The sequence below is a fragment of the Geotrypetes seraphini genome, chromosome 3 (assembly GCF_902459505.1).
Source record: "Geotrypetes seraphini chromosome 3, aGeoSer1.1, whole genome shotgun sequence".
NCBI classification, from domain to species: Eukaryota; Metazoa; Chordata; class Amphibia; order Gymnophiona; family Dermophiidae; genus Geotrypetes; species Geotrypetes seraphini.
This window is the reverse complement of record NC_047086.1, coordinates 319,471,718-319,487,199: the sequence shown is the minus strand read 5'-3', so window position 1 is coordinate 319,487,199 and position 15,482 is coordinate 319,471,718. Positions and strand designations below refer to the sequence as shown.

At 45.9% G+C, this 15,482-nt stretch overlaps 10 non-coding genes across 10 annotated transcripts; all 10 read left to right on the top strand.

Moving 5' to 3' along the window:
- Positions 1–2,105: 2,105 nt before the first annotated feature.
- LOC117358329 lies at positions 2,106–2,221 on the top strand. Its single transcript, XR_004539026.1, has one exon. It is a non-coding gene; the product is annotated as a U5 spliceosomal RNA (small nuclear RNA).
- Positions 2,222–3,401: 1,180 nt separating this feature from the next.
- LOC117358310 lies at positions 3,402–3,517 on the top strand. Its single transcript, XR_004539008.1, has one exon. It is a non-coding gene; the product is annotated as a U5 spliceosomal RNA (small nuclear RNA).
- A 1,483-nt stretch (positions 3,518–5,000) lies between these two features.
- Positions 5,001–5,116, top strand: LOC117358318. Its single transcript, XR_004539015.1, has one exon. It is a non-coding gene; the product is annotated as a U5 spliceosomal RNA (small nuclear RNA).
- Positions 5,117–6,278: 1,162 nt separating this feature from the next.
- Positions 6,279–6,394, top strand: LOC117358321. The gene has a single exon (XR_004539018.1). It is a non-coding gene; the product is annotated as a U5 spliceosomal RNA (small nuclear RNA).
- Positions 6,395–7,878: 1,484 nt separating this feature from the next.
- LOC117358312 lies at positions 7,879–7,994 on the top strand. Its single transcript, XR_004539010.1, has one exon. It is a non-coding gene; the product is annotated as a U5 spliceosomal RNA (small nuclear RNA).
- A 1,162-nt stretch (positions 7,995–9,156) lies between these two features.
- Positions 9,157–9,272, top strand: LOC117358325. Its single transcript, XR_004539022.1, has one exon. It is a non-coding gene; the product is annotated as a U5 spliceosomal RNA (small nuclear RNA).
- A 1,162-nt stretch (positions 9,273–10,434) lies between these two features.
- Positions 10,435–10,550, top strand: LOC117358324. Its single transcript, XR_004539021.1, has one exon. It is a non-coding gene; the product is annotated as a U5 spliceosomal RNA (small nuclear RNA).
- A 1,162-nt stretch (positions 10,551–11,712) lies between these two features.
- LOC117358320 lies at positions 11,713–11,828 on the top strand. Its single transcript, XR_004539017.1, has one exon. It is a non-coding gene; the product is annotated as a U5 spliceosomal RNA (small nuclear RNA).
- Positions 11,829–12,991: 1,163 nt separating this feature from the next.
- On the top strand, positions 12,992–13,107 carry LOC117358316. Its single transcript, XR_004539013.1, has one exon. It is a non-coding gene; the product is annotated as a U5 spliceosomal RNA (small nuclear RNA).
- Positions 13,108–14,591: 1,484 nt separating this feature from the next.
- Positions 14,592–14,707, top strand: LOC117358317. The gene has a single exon (XR_004539014.1). It is a non-coding gene; the product is annotated as a U5 spliceosomal RNA (small nuclear RNA).
- Positions 14,708–15,482: the final 775 nt, after the last annotated feature.

Here is a 15,482-nt window from a genome sequence, read left to right as displayed (position 1 = left end):
ATGCCTAGCTAGCAGCTGCTTCACCGTTTTCCATTATCCTATATAATAAAACCCTAGAGCGCGAATGCACTCTTGAAACTTCGTGATCCCTGCCGCTGTGATTTCTGATCCGTGGCCACGTTCCATTTTAGAACGCGGAGGCAGGGATCACTCTAGCTACTCCCCTCCTCCCGCCCTCACTCACCAACCGCTGGAGGAAGCGCAGGCAAGCTCTCTCCCTGTCCGCGTCCTCACCATCCCGATTGGTGTTGGCGGTGGCTGCCGGGAGGAGGGCTTCGTGGAGCGCCACCACACGCCAACACCTTCCCAGTCTCTTGAGCCGTGTCCTTGCCACCCCGATTGCCGGCGTTCAGTCTTCACGCTTCCGCGACGCAGGTGGGGATCGGAAAGGGTAAGGGAGCCGAGTCAGCGGGGGTTGGGCTGGGAGGGAAGAGAAGCAGTCTGCCTCGGGTTTTTCAAGGCCTGGCTTCTTTGGGCAGCAGCAGCGTTTAAAAATTTGCTGCTGATGCCGGCTTCAGGCCTTCCTCTCTGGCGGGACCTGCCTACTTTCTGTTTCAGGAAGACAACCCGACAGAGAGGAAGACCTGAAGCCTGCAACAGCAATGAATTGTGAATGCGGCTGCTGCTGCCCAATGAAGTTCAAGGAGGAAAGGGAGCAGAGGGGGAGAGAATGGCTTGGAGGGAAGAAGAGATGGAAGGGCATGGAGGAAAGGAGGAATGTATGCCAGACCAAGGGAAAAGGAAGGAGGAGATGCCATATGGAACAGAGAGAGAGAGGGCGGACACTGGATGGAAAGAGAAGAGAGGGAAGTGAATGGAAGGGGCAAAACGGAGGGTGAACAGTAGATAGAAGGGGTAGAGAGAGGGAAACAGACACTGAATGGAAGTGTGGGGGAGAGGAGGGACAGCCACTGAATGGAAGTCTGAGGGACAGGGGGAGCAGACTTGGAAGGAAGTGGAGAAGAGAAAGATAAAAGGGCACATGCAGGATTGAGGGAAGAGGATAGAGTTAGAAATAAAGATAGTAACATAGTAACATAGTAGATGACGGCAGATAAAGACCCGAATGGTCCATCCAGTCTGCCCAACCTGATTCAATTTAAATTTTTTTTTTTTTTTTTCTTCTTAGCTATTTCTGGGCGAGAATCCAAAGCTTTACCCGGTACTGTGCTTGGGTTCCAACTGCCGAAATCTCTGTTAAGACTTACTCCAGCCCATCTACACCCTCCCAGCCATTGAAGCCCTCCCCTGCCCATCCTCCACCAAACGGCCATACACAGACACAGACCGTACAAGTCTGCCCAGTAACTGGCCTAGTTCAATATTTAATATTATTTTCTGATTCTAAATCTTCTGTGTTCATCCCACGCTTCTTTGAACTCAGTCACAGTTTTACTCTCCACCACCTCTCTCGGGAGCGCATTCCAGGCATCCACCACCCTCTCCATAAAGTAGAATTTCCTAACATTGCCCCTGAATCTACCACCCCTCAACCTCAAATTATGTCCTCTGGTTTTACCATTTTCCTTTCTCAGGAAAAGATAGACAGACAGAGGGCCAGGGAGAGACAGAAAGAAAGAATGAAAGACAGACAGCATCCAAGGAGAGAGAGACAAATAAAAAAAAGCCAGACAGACAGGTAGTCTAGCACACGTTAATGTAACGGGCTTAAACACTAGTCGGACAGAAAACCCCTCAAGAACTGCTGTCATCTTTTGCCAGAACATCAAGCTATTGCATAGCTCTCGCATCCTAGCTAAAAGCATGTCGAGATCGGTAGCCCCTCAAGCGTATGCTAGCAGTTGGCATGCCACAGTATTCTGGCCTTTGAGTCGCCAACCCCGACTTAGCTACCATCCCTGCCCCTGCCTAAACACCAGCCGTGCACTGATTTGCATAGCATGCAGGAACTGAATCTCCAACGTGCCTTTCTTACCAGATGAGACAAGCTTATTAGCCCATGGGGCATGGTCTTACCTCAGAGACATCTCTGGGCGCTGCCTTCAATCAGCCCGTTCATTATGAGAATCGGTGGATTTACTCACCACGAACTTAAGAGGGCGCAGCTTCAGTTGCCCTGAGTACAGCTACAATCATGCTGTTGTATTCTCTGATCTCTCTTCAAGATGAATAAATCTTTTGCATTTTACTAAAGATTTCCGTGGAGAGGGGTGTTTATGAGACTTTTTCAATTTTTACTTAGCCCTGCTTTGTGGGGCTTTTTATAGGTGCAAAATTAGTTTGAAGAAAATAGTGCATTGTATTTTCTTTTGAAATTGGACTGAGTCTAGCTATGCTGAATTTGTAGTTCTGACTCTTGTTTGTTTGCAGGTTTTCTACCATCATCTTTTGGAGTAGCTGTCTCCTCAATAAAGTTCTTGCGAGCTTTAGCGCAAAAGCAGAAAGATATGGCCTTTCTCTCTCTCTTGAGAGGTGCTACTTCTGTGTAAGTACGCGGCAGATAAATCAGTCATGCTCATATCCTGGTAGCACAGCTCTCTTGCACATATTTGAAGTTAGATTCTGGTGCTGTGAGAAGATTGTATTATTTCAGTGTTTTCAGAGGACTAGGTGTGAGTTATCCTGCATACACAGGCAAGGCTTTCCTTTGGCTCTCATAGCTTTGCAGGATCCTCCCAGTAGACCTGCCAGTTAGTTTACTTTCTCTCCGCCTCCTTCTTTATGATTCAAGCTCTCCAGATTGAGCGCTTTCGCCTAAGTTCCAACTTATGGGATGTAGTTAGGTAGTACATCCCACACTGCAACACCACAGCCTACTTCTCCTTCCCTTGCATATACTTTAGCGTTGTCGCTTAGAGGCTTCTTGGAAATTGGAGCCTACCTAACTCTTTGGGGATAGTAGGTGGCAGCAGGTGGGGGTTTCCTGTCCGTCCGTTGCCCACTCATTTCATTTCCTGCGGAGGCAGTCTGGCTCATATGCCTAGCTAGCAGCTGCTTCACCGTTTTCTATTATCGGAGAGAAAACCCCTCTAGAACATCTGGCGTCTTTTGCCAGAACATCAAGCTTTTGCATAGCTCTGGCATCCTAGTTTAAAGCATGTCGGGATCGGAAGCCTCTCAAGCGTATGCTACCCGTTGGCATTCCGCAGTATTCTGGCCCCTGTGCTGCCAACCCCGACTCAGCTACCACCCTTGCCCCGGCCTAGCCACCAGCCGTGCACTGATTTGCATAGCATTCAGGAACTGAATCTCCAACGTGCCTTTTTTGCCAGATGAGACAAGCTTCTTAGGCCATGGGGTATGGTCTTAGGACTCGGAGACGTCTCTGGGCACTGCCTTCAATGAGCCCGTTCATTATGAGAATCGGTGGATTTACTCACCACGAACTTAAGAGAGTGCAGCTTCAGTTGCCCTGAGTACAGCTACAATCATGCTGTTGTATTCTCTGATCTCTCTTCAAGACGAATAAATCTTTCGCCTTTTACTAAAGATTTCCGTGGAGAGGGGTGTTTATGAGATTTTTTCAATTTTTAGTTAGCCCTGCTTTGCGGGGCTTTTTATAGGTGCAAAATTAGTTTGAAGACAATAGTGCATTTTATTTTCTTTTGAAATTGGACTGAGTCTAGCTATGCTGAATTTGTAGTTCTGACTCTTGTTTGTTTGCAGGTTTTCTACCATCATCTTTTGGAATAGCTGTCTCCTCAATAAAGTTTTTGTGAGCTTTTGTGCAAAAGCAGAAAGATATGGCCTTTCTCTCTCTCTTGATGGTGCTACTTCTGTGTAAGTGCGCAGCAGATAAATCAGTCATCCTCACGTCCTGGTAGCACAGCTCTCCTGCACTTATTTGGAGTTAGATTCTGGTGCTGTGAGAAGATTGTATTATTTCAGTGTTTTCAGAGGTCTAGGTGTGAGTTATCCTGCATACACAGGCAAGTATTTCCTTTGGCTCTCATAGCTTTGCAGGATCCTCCCGGTAGACCTGCCAGTTAGTTTACTTTCTCTCCACCTGCTTCTTTATGATTCAAGCTCTCCAGATTGGGCGCTTTCGCCTCAGTTCCAACTTATGGGATGTAGTTAGGTAGTACATCCCACACTGCAACACCAGAGCCTACTTCTCCTTGCGTTGCTACTTAGAGGCTTCTTGGAAATTGGAGCCTACCTAACTCTTTGGGGATAGTAGGTGGCAGCAGGTGGGGGTTTCCTGTCCGTCCGTTGCCCGCTCATTTGATTTCCTGCGGAGGCAGCCTGGCTCATATGCCTAGCTAGCAGCTCCTTCACCGTTTTCTATTATCGGAGAGAAAACCCCTCGAGAACTTCTGGCATCTTTTGCCAGAACGTAAAGCTTTTGCATAGCTCTGGCATCCTAGTTTACATTACATTACATTACATTACATTAGTGATTTCTATTCCGCTTGTGCCTTGCGGTTCTAAGCGGATTACAAGTTAGAAGACTGGACATTTCCAGTAGCATTGCAGTACATATAATCAAGAATGCGTTAAGTTACAATTGTTGTTCTGGACTTTTCCAGGATAAATTGGTAGTAGATAGTAGATAGTGATAGGTTGTTTAGACGAATAGAGATAATATTGTCCGGATTCTGTTGTTTAGACGAGTAGAGATAATACTGTCCGGATTCGGGTGTTGCTGGTGGTGGTGTTAGGGTAGTCATGAGAGCATTTTCTAATACTTTTAAAGCATGTCGGGATCGGAAGCCCCTCAAGTGTATGCTACCGTTTGGTATTCTGCAGTATTCTGTCCTCTGTGCCGCTAACCCCGACTCGGCTACCACCCTTGCCCCTGTATAGCCACCAGCCGTGCACTGATTTGCATATTATGCAGGAACTGAATCTCCAACGTGCCTTTTTGCCAGATGAGACAAGCTTCTTAGCCCATGGGGCATGGTCTTAGGACTCAGAGACATCTCTGGGCACGGCCTTCAATGAGCCCGTTCATTATGAGAATCGGTGGATTTACTCACCACGAACTTAAGAGGGCGCAGCTTCAGTTGCCCTGAGTACAGCTACAATCATGCTGTTGTATTCTCTGATCTCTCTTCAAGATGAATAAATCTTTCGCCTTTTACTAAAGATTTCCGTGGAGAGGGGTGTTTATGAGACTTTTTCAATTTTTAGTTAGCCCTGCTTTGCGGGGCTTTTTATAAGTGCAAAATTAGTTTGAAGAAAATAGTGGATTGTATTTTCTTTTGAAATTGGACTGAGTCTAGCTATGCTGAATTTGTAGTTCTGACTCTTGTTTGTTTGCAGGTTTTCTACCATCATCTTTTGGAGTAGCTGTCTCCTCAATAAAGTTCTTGTGAGCTTTTGTGTAAAAGCAGAAAGATATGGCCTTTCTCTCTCTCTTGATGGTGCTACTTCTGTGTAAGCGCGCAGCAGATAAATCAGTCATCCTCACGTCCTGGTAGCACAGCTCTCCTGCACTTATTTGGAGTTAGATTCTGGTGCTGTGAGAAGATTGTATTATTTCAGTGTTTTCAGAGGTCTAGGTGTGAGTTATCCTGCATACACAGGCAAGGATTTCCTTTGGCTCTCATAGCTTTGCAGGATCCTCCCGGTAGACCTGCCAGTTAGTTTACTTTCTCTCCGCCTGCTTCTTTATGATTCAAGCTCTCCAGATTGGGCGCTTTCGCCTCAGTTCCAACTTATGGGATGTAGTTAGGTAGTACATCCCACACTGCAACACCAGAGCCTACTTCTCCTTGCGTTGCTACTTAGAGGCTTCTTGGAAATTGGAGCCTACCTAACTCTTTGGGGATAGTAGGTGGCAGCAGGTGGGGGTTTCCTGTCCGTCCGTTGCCCGCTCATTTGATTTCCTGCGGAGGCAGCCTGGCTCATATGCCTAGGTAGCAGCTCCTTCACCGTTTTCTATTATCGGAGAGAAAACCCCTCTAGAACATCTGGCGTCTTTTGCCAGAACGTAAAGCTTTTGCATAGCTCTGGCATCCTAGTTTAAAGCATGTCGGGATCGGAAGCCCCTCAAGCGTATGCTACCCGTTGGCATTCCGCAGTATTCTGGCCCCTGTGCTGCCAACCCCGACTCAGCTACCACCCTTGCCCCGGCCTAGCCACCAGCCGTGCACTGATTTGCATAGCATTCAGGAACTGAATCTCCAACGTGCCTTTTTTGCCAGATGAGACAAGCTTCTTAGGCCATGGGGTATGGTCTTAGGACTCGGAGACGTCTCTGGGCACTGCCTTCAATGAGCCCGTTCATTATGAGAATCGGTGGATTTACTCACCACGAACTTAAGAGAGTGCAGCTTCAGTTGCCCTGAGTACAGCTACAATCATGCTGTTGTATTCTCTGATATCTCTTCAAGACGAATAAATCTTTCGCCTTTTACTAAAGATTTCCGTGGAGAGGGGTGTTTATGAGATTTTTTCAATTTTTAGTTAGCCCTGCTTTGCGGGGCTTTTTATAGGTGCAAAATTAGTTTGAAGACAATAGTGCATTTTATTTTCTTTTGAAATTGGACTGAGTCTAGCTATGCTGAATTTGTAGTTCTGACTCTTGTTTGTTTGCAGGTTTTCTTCCATCATCTTTTGGAATAGTTGTCTCCTCAATAAAGTTTTTGTGAGCTTTTGTGCAAAAGCAGAAAGATATGGCCTTTCTCTCTCTCTTGATGGTGCTACTTCTGTGTAAGGGCGCAGCAGATAAATCAGTCATCCTCACGTCCTGGTAGCACAGCTCTCCTGCACTTATTTGGAGTTAGATTCTGGTGCTGTGAGAAGATTGTATTATTTCAGTGTTTTCAGAGGTCTAGGTGTGAGTTATCCTGCATACACAGGCAAGTATTTCCTTTGGCTCTCATAGCTTTGCAGGATCCTCCCGGTAGACCTGCCAGTTAGTTTACTTTCTCTCCACCTGCTTCTTTATGATTCAAGCTCTCCAGATTGGGCGCTTTCGCCTCAGTTCCAACTTATGGGATGTAGTTAGGTAGTACATCCCACACTGCAACACCAGAGCCTACTTCTCCTTGCGTTGCTACTTAGAGGCTTCTTGGAAATTGGAGCCTACCTAACTCCTTGGGGATAGTAGGTGGCAGCAGGTGGGGGTTTCCTGTCCGTCCGTTGCCCGCTCATTTGATTTCCTGCGGAGGCAGCCTGGCTCATATGCCTAGCTAGCAGCTCCTTCACCGTTTTCTATTATCGGAGAGAAAACCCCTCGAGAACTTCTGGCATCTTTTGCCAGAACGTAAAGCTTTTGCATAGCTCTGGCATCCTAGTTTACATTACATTACATTACATTACATTAGTGATTTCTATTCCGCTTGTGCCTTGCGGTTCTAAGCGGATTACAAGTTAGAAGACTGGACATTTCCAGTAGCATTGCAGTACATATAATCAAGAATGCGTTAAGTTACAATTGTTGTTCTGGACTTTTCCAGGATAAATTGGTAGTAGATAGTAGATAGTGATAGGTTGTTTAGACGAATAGAGATAATATTGTCCGGATTCTGTTGTTTAGACGAGTAGAGATAATACTGTCCGGATTCGGGTGTTGCTGGTGGTGGTGTTAGGGTAGTCATGAGAGCATTTTCTAATACTTTTAAAGCATGTCGGGATCGGAAGCCCCTCAAGTGTATGCTACCGTTTGGTATTCTGCAGTATTCTGTCCTCTGTGCCGCTAACCCCGACTCGGCTACCACCCTTGCCCCTGTATAGCCACCAGCCGTGCACTGATTTGCATATTATGCAGGAACTGAATCTCCAACGTGCCTTTTTTGCCAGATGAGACAAGCTTCTTAGCCCATGGGGCATGGTCTTAGGACTCAGAGACATCTCTGGGCACTGCCTTCAATGAGCCCGTTCATTATGAGAATCGGTGGATTTACTCACCACGAACTTAAGAGGGCGCAGCTTCAGTTGCCCTGAGTACAGCTACAATCATGCTGTTGTATTCTCTGATCTCTCTTCAAAATGAATAAATCTTTCGCCTTTTACTAAAGATTTCCGTGGAGAGGGGTGTTTATGAGACTTTTTCAATTTTTAGTTAGCCCTGCTTTGCGGGGCTTTTTATAAGTGCAAAATTAGTTTGAAGAAAATAGTGGATTGTATTTTCTTTTGAAATTGGACTGAGTCTAGCTATGCTGAATTTGTAGTTCTGACTCTTGTTTGTTTGCAGGTTTTCTACCATCATCTTTTGGAGTAGCTGTCTCCTCAATAAAGTTCTTGTGAGCTTTTGTGTAAAAGCAGAAAGATATGGCCTTTCTCTCTCTCTTGATGGTGCTACTTCTGTGTAAGCGCGCAGCAGATAAATCAGTCATCCTCACGTCCTGGTAGCACAGCTCTCCTGCACTTATTTGGAGTTAGATTCTGGTGCTGTGAGAAGATTGTATTATTTCAGTGTTTTCAGAGGTCTAGGTGTGAGTTATCCTGCATACACAGGCAAGGATTTCCTTTGGCTCTCATAGCTTTGCAGGATCCTCCCGGTAGACCTGCCAGTTAGTTTACTTTCTCTCCGCCTGCTTCTTTATGATTCAAGCTCTCCAGATTGGGCGCTTTCGCCTCAGTTCCAACTTATGGGATGTAGTTAGGTAGTACATCCCACACTGCAACACCAGAGCCTACTTCTCCTTGCGTTGCTACTTAGAGGCTTCTTGGAAATTGGAGCCTACCTAACTCTTTGGGGATAGTAGGTGGCAGCAGGTGGGGGTTTCCTGTCCGTCCGTTGCCCGCTCATTTGATTTCCTGCGGAGGCAGCCTGGCTCATATGCCTAGCTAGCAGCTCCTTCACCGTTTTCTATTATCGGAGAGAAAACCCCTCGAGAACTTCTGGCATCTTTTGCCAGAACGTAAAGCTTTTGCATAGCTCTGGCATCCTAGTTTAAAGCATGTCGGGATCGGAAGCCCCTCAAGTGTATGCTACCGTTTGGTATTCTGCAGTATTCTGTCCTCTGTGCCGCTAACCCCGACTCGGCTACCACCCTTGCCCCTGTATAGCCACCAGCCGTGCACTGATTTGCATAGTATGCAGGAACTGAATCTCCAACGTGCCTTTTTTGCTAGATGAGACAAGCTTCTTAGCCCATGGGGCATGGTCTTAGGACTCAGAGACATCTCTGGGCACTGCCTTCAATGAGCCCGTTCATTATGAGAATCGGTGGATTTACTCACCACGAACTTAAGAGGGCGCAGCTTCAGTTGCCCTGAGTACAGCTACAATCATGCTGTTGTATTCTCTGATCTCTCTTCAAGATGAATAAATCTTTCGCCTTTTACTAAAGATTTCCGTGGAGAGGGGTGTTTATGAGATTTTTTCAATTTTTAGTTAGTCCTGCTTTGCGGGGCTTTTTATAGGTGCAAAATTAGTTTGAAGACAATTGTGCATTTTATTTTCTTTTGAAATTGGATTGAATCTAGCTATGCTGAATTTGTAGTTCTGACTCTTGTTTGTTTGCAGGTTTTCTACCATCATCTTTTGGAGTAGCTGTCTCCTCAATAAAGTTCTTGTGAGCTTTTGTGCAAAAGCAGAAAGATATGGCCTTTCTCTCTCTCTTGATGGTGCTACTTCTGTGTAAGTGCGCAGCAGATAAATCAGTCATCCTCACGTCCTGGTAGCACAGCTCTCCTGCACTTATTTGGAGTTAGATTCTGGTGCTGTGAGAAGATTGTATTATTTCAGTGTTTTCAGAGGTCTAGGTGTGAGTTATCCTGCATACACAGGCAAGGATTTCCTTTGGCTCTCATAGCTTTGCAGGATCCTCCCGGTAGACCTGCCAGTTAGTTTACTTTCTCTCCGCCTGCTTCTTTATGATTCAAGCTCTCCAGATTGGGCGCTTTCGCCTCAGTTCCAACTTATGGGATGTAGTTAGGTAGTACATCCCACACTGCAACACCAGAGCCTACTTCTCCTTGCGTTGCTACTTAGAGGCTTCTTGGAAATTGGAGCCTACCTAACTCTTTGGGGATAGTAGGTGGCAGCAGGTGGGGGATTCCTGTCCATCCGTTGCCCGCTCATTTGATTTCCTGCGGAGGCAGCCTGGCTCATATGCCTAGCTAGCAGCTCCTTCACCGTTTTCTATTATCGGAGAGAAAACCCCTCGAGAACTTCTGGCATCTTTTGCCAGAACGTAAAGCTTTTCCATAGCTCTGGCATCCTAGTTTAAAGCATGTCGGGATCGGAAGCCCCTCAAGTGTATGCTACCGTTTGGTATTCTGCAGTATTCTGTCCTCTGTGCCGCTAACCCCGACTCGGCTACTACCCTTGCCCCTGTATAGCCACCAGCCGTGCACTGATTTGCATAGTATGCAGGAACTGAATCTCCAACGTGCCTTTTTTGCCAGATGAGACAAGCTTCTTAGCCCATGGGGCATGGTCTTAGGACTCAGAGACATCTCTGGGCACTGCCTTCAATGAGCCCGTTCATTATGAGAATCGGTGGATTTACTCACCACGAACTTAAGAGGGCGCAGCTTCAGTTGCCCTGAGTACAGCTACAATCATGCTGTTGTATTCTCTGATCTCTCTTCAAGATGAATAAATCTTTCGCCTTTTACTAAAGATTTCCGTGGAGAGGGGTGTTTATGAGATTTTTTCAATTTTTAGTTAGTCCTGCTTTGCGGGGCTTTTTATAGGTGCAAAATTAGTTTGAAGACAATTGTGCATTTTATTTTCTTTTGAAATTGGATTGAGTCTAGCTATGCTGAATTTGTAGTTCTGACTCTTGTTTGTTTGCAGGTTTTCTACCATCATCTTTTGGAGTAGCTGTCTCCTCAATAAAGTTCTTGTGAGCTTTTGTGCAAAAGCAGAAAGATATGGCCTTTCTCTCTCTCTTGATGGTGCTACTTCTGTGTAAGTGCGCGGCAGATAAATCAGTCATCCTCACGTCCTGGTAGCACAGTTCTCCTGCACTTATTTGGAGTTAGATTCTGGTGCTGTGAGAAGATTGTATTATTTCAGTGTTTTCAGAGGTCTAGGTGTGAGTTATCCTGCATACAGAGGCAAGTATTTCCTTTGGCTCTCATAGCTTTGCAGGATCCTCCCGGTAGACCTGCCAGTTAGTTTACTTTCTCTCCGCCTGCTTCTTTATGATTCAAGCTCTCCAGATTGGGCTCTTTCGCCTAAGTTCCAACTTATGGGACGTAGTTAGGTAGTACATCCCACACTGCAACACAAGAGCCTACTTCTCCTTGCGTTGCTACTTAGAGGCTTCTTGGAAATTGGAGCCTACCTAACTCTTTGGGGATAGTAGGTGGCAGCAGGTGGGGGTTTCCTGTCCGTCCGTTGCCTGCTCATTTGATTTCCTGCGGAGGCAGCCTGGCTCATATGCCTAGCTAGCAGCTCCTTCACCGTTTTCTATTATCGGAGAGAAAACCCCTCGAGAACTTCTGGCATCTTTTGCCAGAACGTAAAGCTTTTGCATAGCTCTGGCATCCTAGTTTAAAGCATGTCGGGATCGGAAGCCCCTCAAGTGTATGCTACCGTTTGGTATTCTGCAGTATTCTGTCCTCTGTGCCGCTAACCCCGACTCGGCTACCACCCTTGCCCCTGTATAGCCACCAGCCGTGCACTGATTTGCATATTATGCAGGAACTGAATCTCCAACGTGCCTTTTTTGCCAGATGAGACAAGCTTCTTAGCCCATGGGGCATGGTCTTAGGACTCAGAGACATCTCTGGGCACTGCCTTCAATGAGCCCGTTCATTATGAGAATCGGTGGATTTACTCACCACGAACTTAAGAGGGCGCAGCTTCAGTTGCCCTGAGTACAGCTACAATCATGCTGTTTTATTCTCTGATCTCTCTTCAAGATGAATAAATCTTTTGCCTTTTACTAAAGATTTCCGTGGAGAGGGGTGTTTATGAGACTTTTTCAATTTTTAGTTAGCCCTGCTTTGCGGGGCTTTTTATAAGTGCAAAATTAGTTTGAAGAAAATAGTGGATTGTATTTTCTTTTGAAATTGGACTGAGTCTAGCTATGCTGAATTTGTAGTTCTGACTCTTGTTTGTTTGCTGGTTTTCTATCATCAGTCTTTTGGAGTAGCTGTCTCCTCAATAAAGTTCTTGTGAGCTTTTGTGAAAAAGCAGAAAGATATGGCCTTTCTCTCTCTCTTGATGGTGCTACTTCTGTGTAAGTGTGCGGCAGATAAATCAGTCATCCTCACGTCCTGGTAGCACAGCTCTCCTGCACTTATTTGGAGTTAGATTCTGGTGCTGTGAGAAGATTGTATTATTTCAGTGTTTTCAGAGGTCTAGGTGTGAGTTATCCTGCATACACAGGCAAGGCTTTCCTTTGGCTCACTTAGCTTTGCAGGATCCTCCCGGTAGACCTGCCAGTTAGTTTACTTTCTTTCCGCCTGCTTCTTTATGATTCAAGCTCTCCAGATTGGGCGCTTTCGCCTCAGTTCCAACTTATGGGATGTAGTTAGGTAGTACATCCCACACTGCAACACCAGAGCCTACTTCTCCTTGCGTTGCTACTTAGAGGCTTCTTGGAAATTGGAGCCTACCTAACTCTTTGGGTATAGTAGGTGGCAGCAGGTGGGGGTTTCCTGTCCGTCCGTTGCCCGCTCATTTGATTTCCTGCGGAGGCAGCCTGGCTCATATGCCTAGGTAGCAGCTGCTTCACCGTTTTCTATTATCGGAGAGAAAACCCCTCTAGAACATCTGGCGAATTTTGCCAGAACATCAAGCTTTTGCATAGCTCTGGCATCCTAGTTTAAAGCATGTCGGGATCGGAAGCCCCTCAAGCGTATGCTACCCGTTGGCATTCCGCAGTATTCTGGCCCCTGTGCTGCCAACCCCGACTCAGCTACCACCCTTGCCCCGGCCTAGCCACCAGCCGTGCACTGATTTGCATAGCATTCAGGAACTGAATCTCCAACGTGCCTTTTTTGCCAGATGAGACAAGCTTCTTAGGCCATGGGGTATGGTCTTAGGACTCGGAGACGTCTCTGGGCACTGCCTTCAATGAGCCCGTTCATTATGAGAATCGGTGGATTTACTCACCACGAACTTAAGAGAGTGCAGCTTCAGTTGCCCTGAGTACAGCTACAATCATGCTGTTGTATTCTCTGATCTCTCTTCAAGATGAATAAATCTTTCGCCTTTTACTAAAGATTTCCGTGGAGAGGGGTGTTTATGAGATTTTTTCAATTTTTAGTTAGCCCTGCTTTGCGGGGCTTTTTATAGGTGCAAAATTAGTTTGAAGACAATAGTGCATTTTATTTTCTTTTGAAATTGGACTGAGTCTAGCTATGCTGAATTTGTAGTTCTGACTCTTGTTTGTTTGCAGGTTTTCTACCATCATCTTTTGGAATAGTTGTCTCCTCAATAAAGTTTTTGTGAGCTTTTGTGCAAAAGCAGAAAGATATGGCCTTTCTCTCTCTCTTGATGGTGCTACTTCTGTGTAAGGGCGCAGCAGATAAATCAGTCATCCTCACGTCCTGGTAGCACAGCTCTCCTGCACTTATTTGGAGTTAGATTCTGGTGCTGTGAGAAGATTGTATTATTTCAGTGTTTTCAGAGGTCTAGGTGTGAGTTATCCTGCATACACAGGCAAGTATTTCCTTTGGCTCTCATAGCTTTGCAGGATCCTCCCGGTAGACCTGCCAGTTAGTTTACTTTCTCTCCACCTGCTTCTTTATGATTCAAGCTCTCCAGATTGGGCGCTTTCGCCTCAGTTCCAACTTATGGGATGTAGTTAGGTAGTACATCCCACACTGCAACACCAGAGCCTACTTCTCCTTGCGTTGCTACTTAGAGGCTTCTTGGAAATTGGAGCCTACCTAACTCTTTGGGGATAGTAGGTGGCAGCAGGTGGGGGTTTCCTGTCCGTCCGTTGCCCGCTCATTTGATTTCCTGCGGAGGCAGCCTGGCTCATATGCCTAGCTAGCAGCTCCTTCACCGTTTTCTATTATCGGAGAGAAAACCCCTCGAGAACTTCTGGCATCTTTTGCCAGAACGTAAAGCTTTTGCATAGCTCTGGCATCCTAGTTTACATTACATTACATTACATTACATTAGTGATTTCTATTCCGCTTGTGCCTTGCGGTTCTAAGCGGATTACAAGTTAGAAGACTGGACATTTCCAGTAGCATTGCAGTACATATAATCAAGAATGCGTTAAGTTACAATTGTTGTTCTGGACTTTTCCAGGATAAATTGGTAGTAGATAGTAGATAGTGATAGGTTGTTTAGACGAATAGAGATAATATTGTCCGGATTCTGTTGTTTAGACGAGTAGAGATAATACTGTCCGGATTCGGGTGTTGCTGGTGGTGGTGTTAGGGTAGTCATGAGAGCATTTTCTAATACTTTTAAAGCATGTCGAGATCGGAAGCCCCTCAAGTGTATGCTACCGTTTGGTATTCTGCAGTATTCTGTCCTCTGTGCCGCTAACCCCGACTCGGCTACCACCCTTGCCCCTGTATAGCCACCAGCCGTGCACTGATTTGCATATTATGCAGGAACTGAATCTCCAACGTGCCTTTTTTGCCAGATGAGACAAGCTTCTTAGCCCATGGGGCATGGTCTTAGGACTCAGAGACATCTCTGGGCACTGCCTTCAATGAGCCCGTTCATTATGAGAATCGGTGGATTTACTCACCACGAACTTAAGAGGGCGCAGCTTCAGTTGCCCTGAGTACAGCTACAATCATGCTGTTGTATTCTCTGATCTCTCTTCAAGATGAATAAATCTTTCGCCTTTTACTAAAGATTTCCGTGGAGAGGGGTGTTTATGAGACTTTTTCAATTTTTAGTTAGCCCTGCTTTGCGGGGCTTTTTATAAGTGCAAAATTAGTTTGAAGAAAATAGTGGATTGTATTTTCTTTTGAAATTGGACTGAGTCTAGCTATGCTGAATTTGTAGTTCTGACTCTTGTTTGTTTGCAGGTTTTCTACCATCATCTTTTGGAGTAGCTGTCTCCTCAATAAAGTTCTTGTGAGCTTTTGTGTAAAAGCAGAAAGATATGGCCTTTCTCTCTCTCTTGATGGTGCTACTTCTGTGTAAGCGCGCAGCAGATAAATCAGTCATCCTCACGTCCTGGTAGCACAGCTCTCCTGCACTTATTTGGAGTTAGATTCTGGTGCTGTGAGAAGATTGTATTATTTCAGTGTTTTCAGAGGTCTAGGTGTGAGTTATCCTGCATACACAGGCAAGGATTTCCTTTGGCTCTCATAGCTTTGCAGGATCCTCCCGGTAGACCTGCCAGTTAGTTTACTTTCTCTCCGCCTGCTTCTTTATGATTCAAGCTCTCCAGATTGGGCGCTTTCGCCTCAGTTCCAACTTATGGGATGTAGTTAGGTAGTACATCCCACACTGCAACACCAGAGCCTACTTCTCCTTGCGTTGCTACTTAGAGGCTTCTTGGAAATTGGAGCCTACCTAACTCTTTGGGGATAGTAGGTGGCAGCAGGTGGGGGTTTCCTGTCCGTCCGTTGCCCGCTCATTTGATTTCCTGCGGAGGCAGCCTGGCTCATATGCCTAGCTAGCAGCTCCTTCACCGTTTTCTATTATCGGAGAGAAAACCCCTCGAGAACTTCTGGCATCTTTTGCC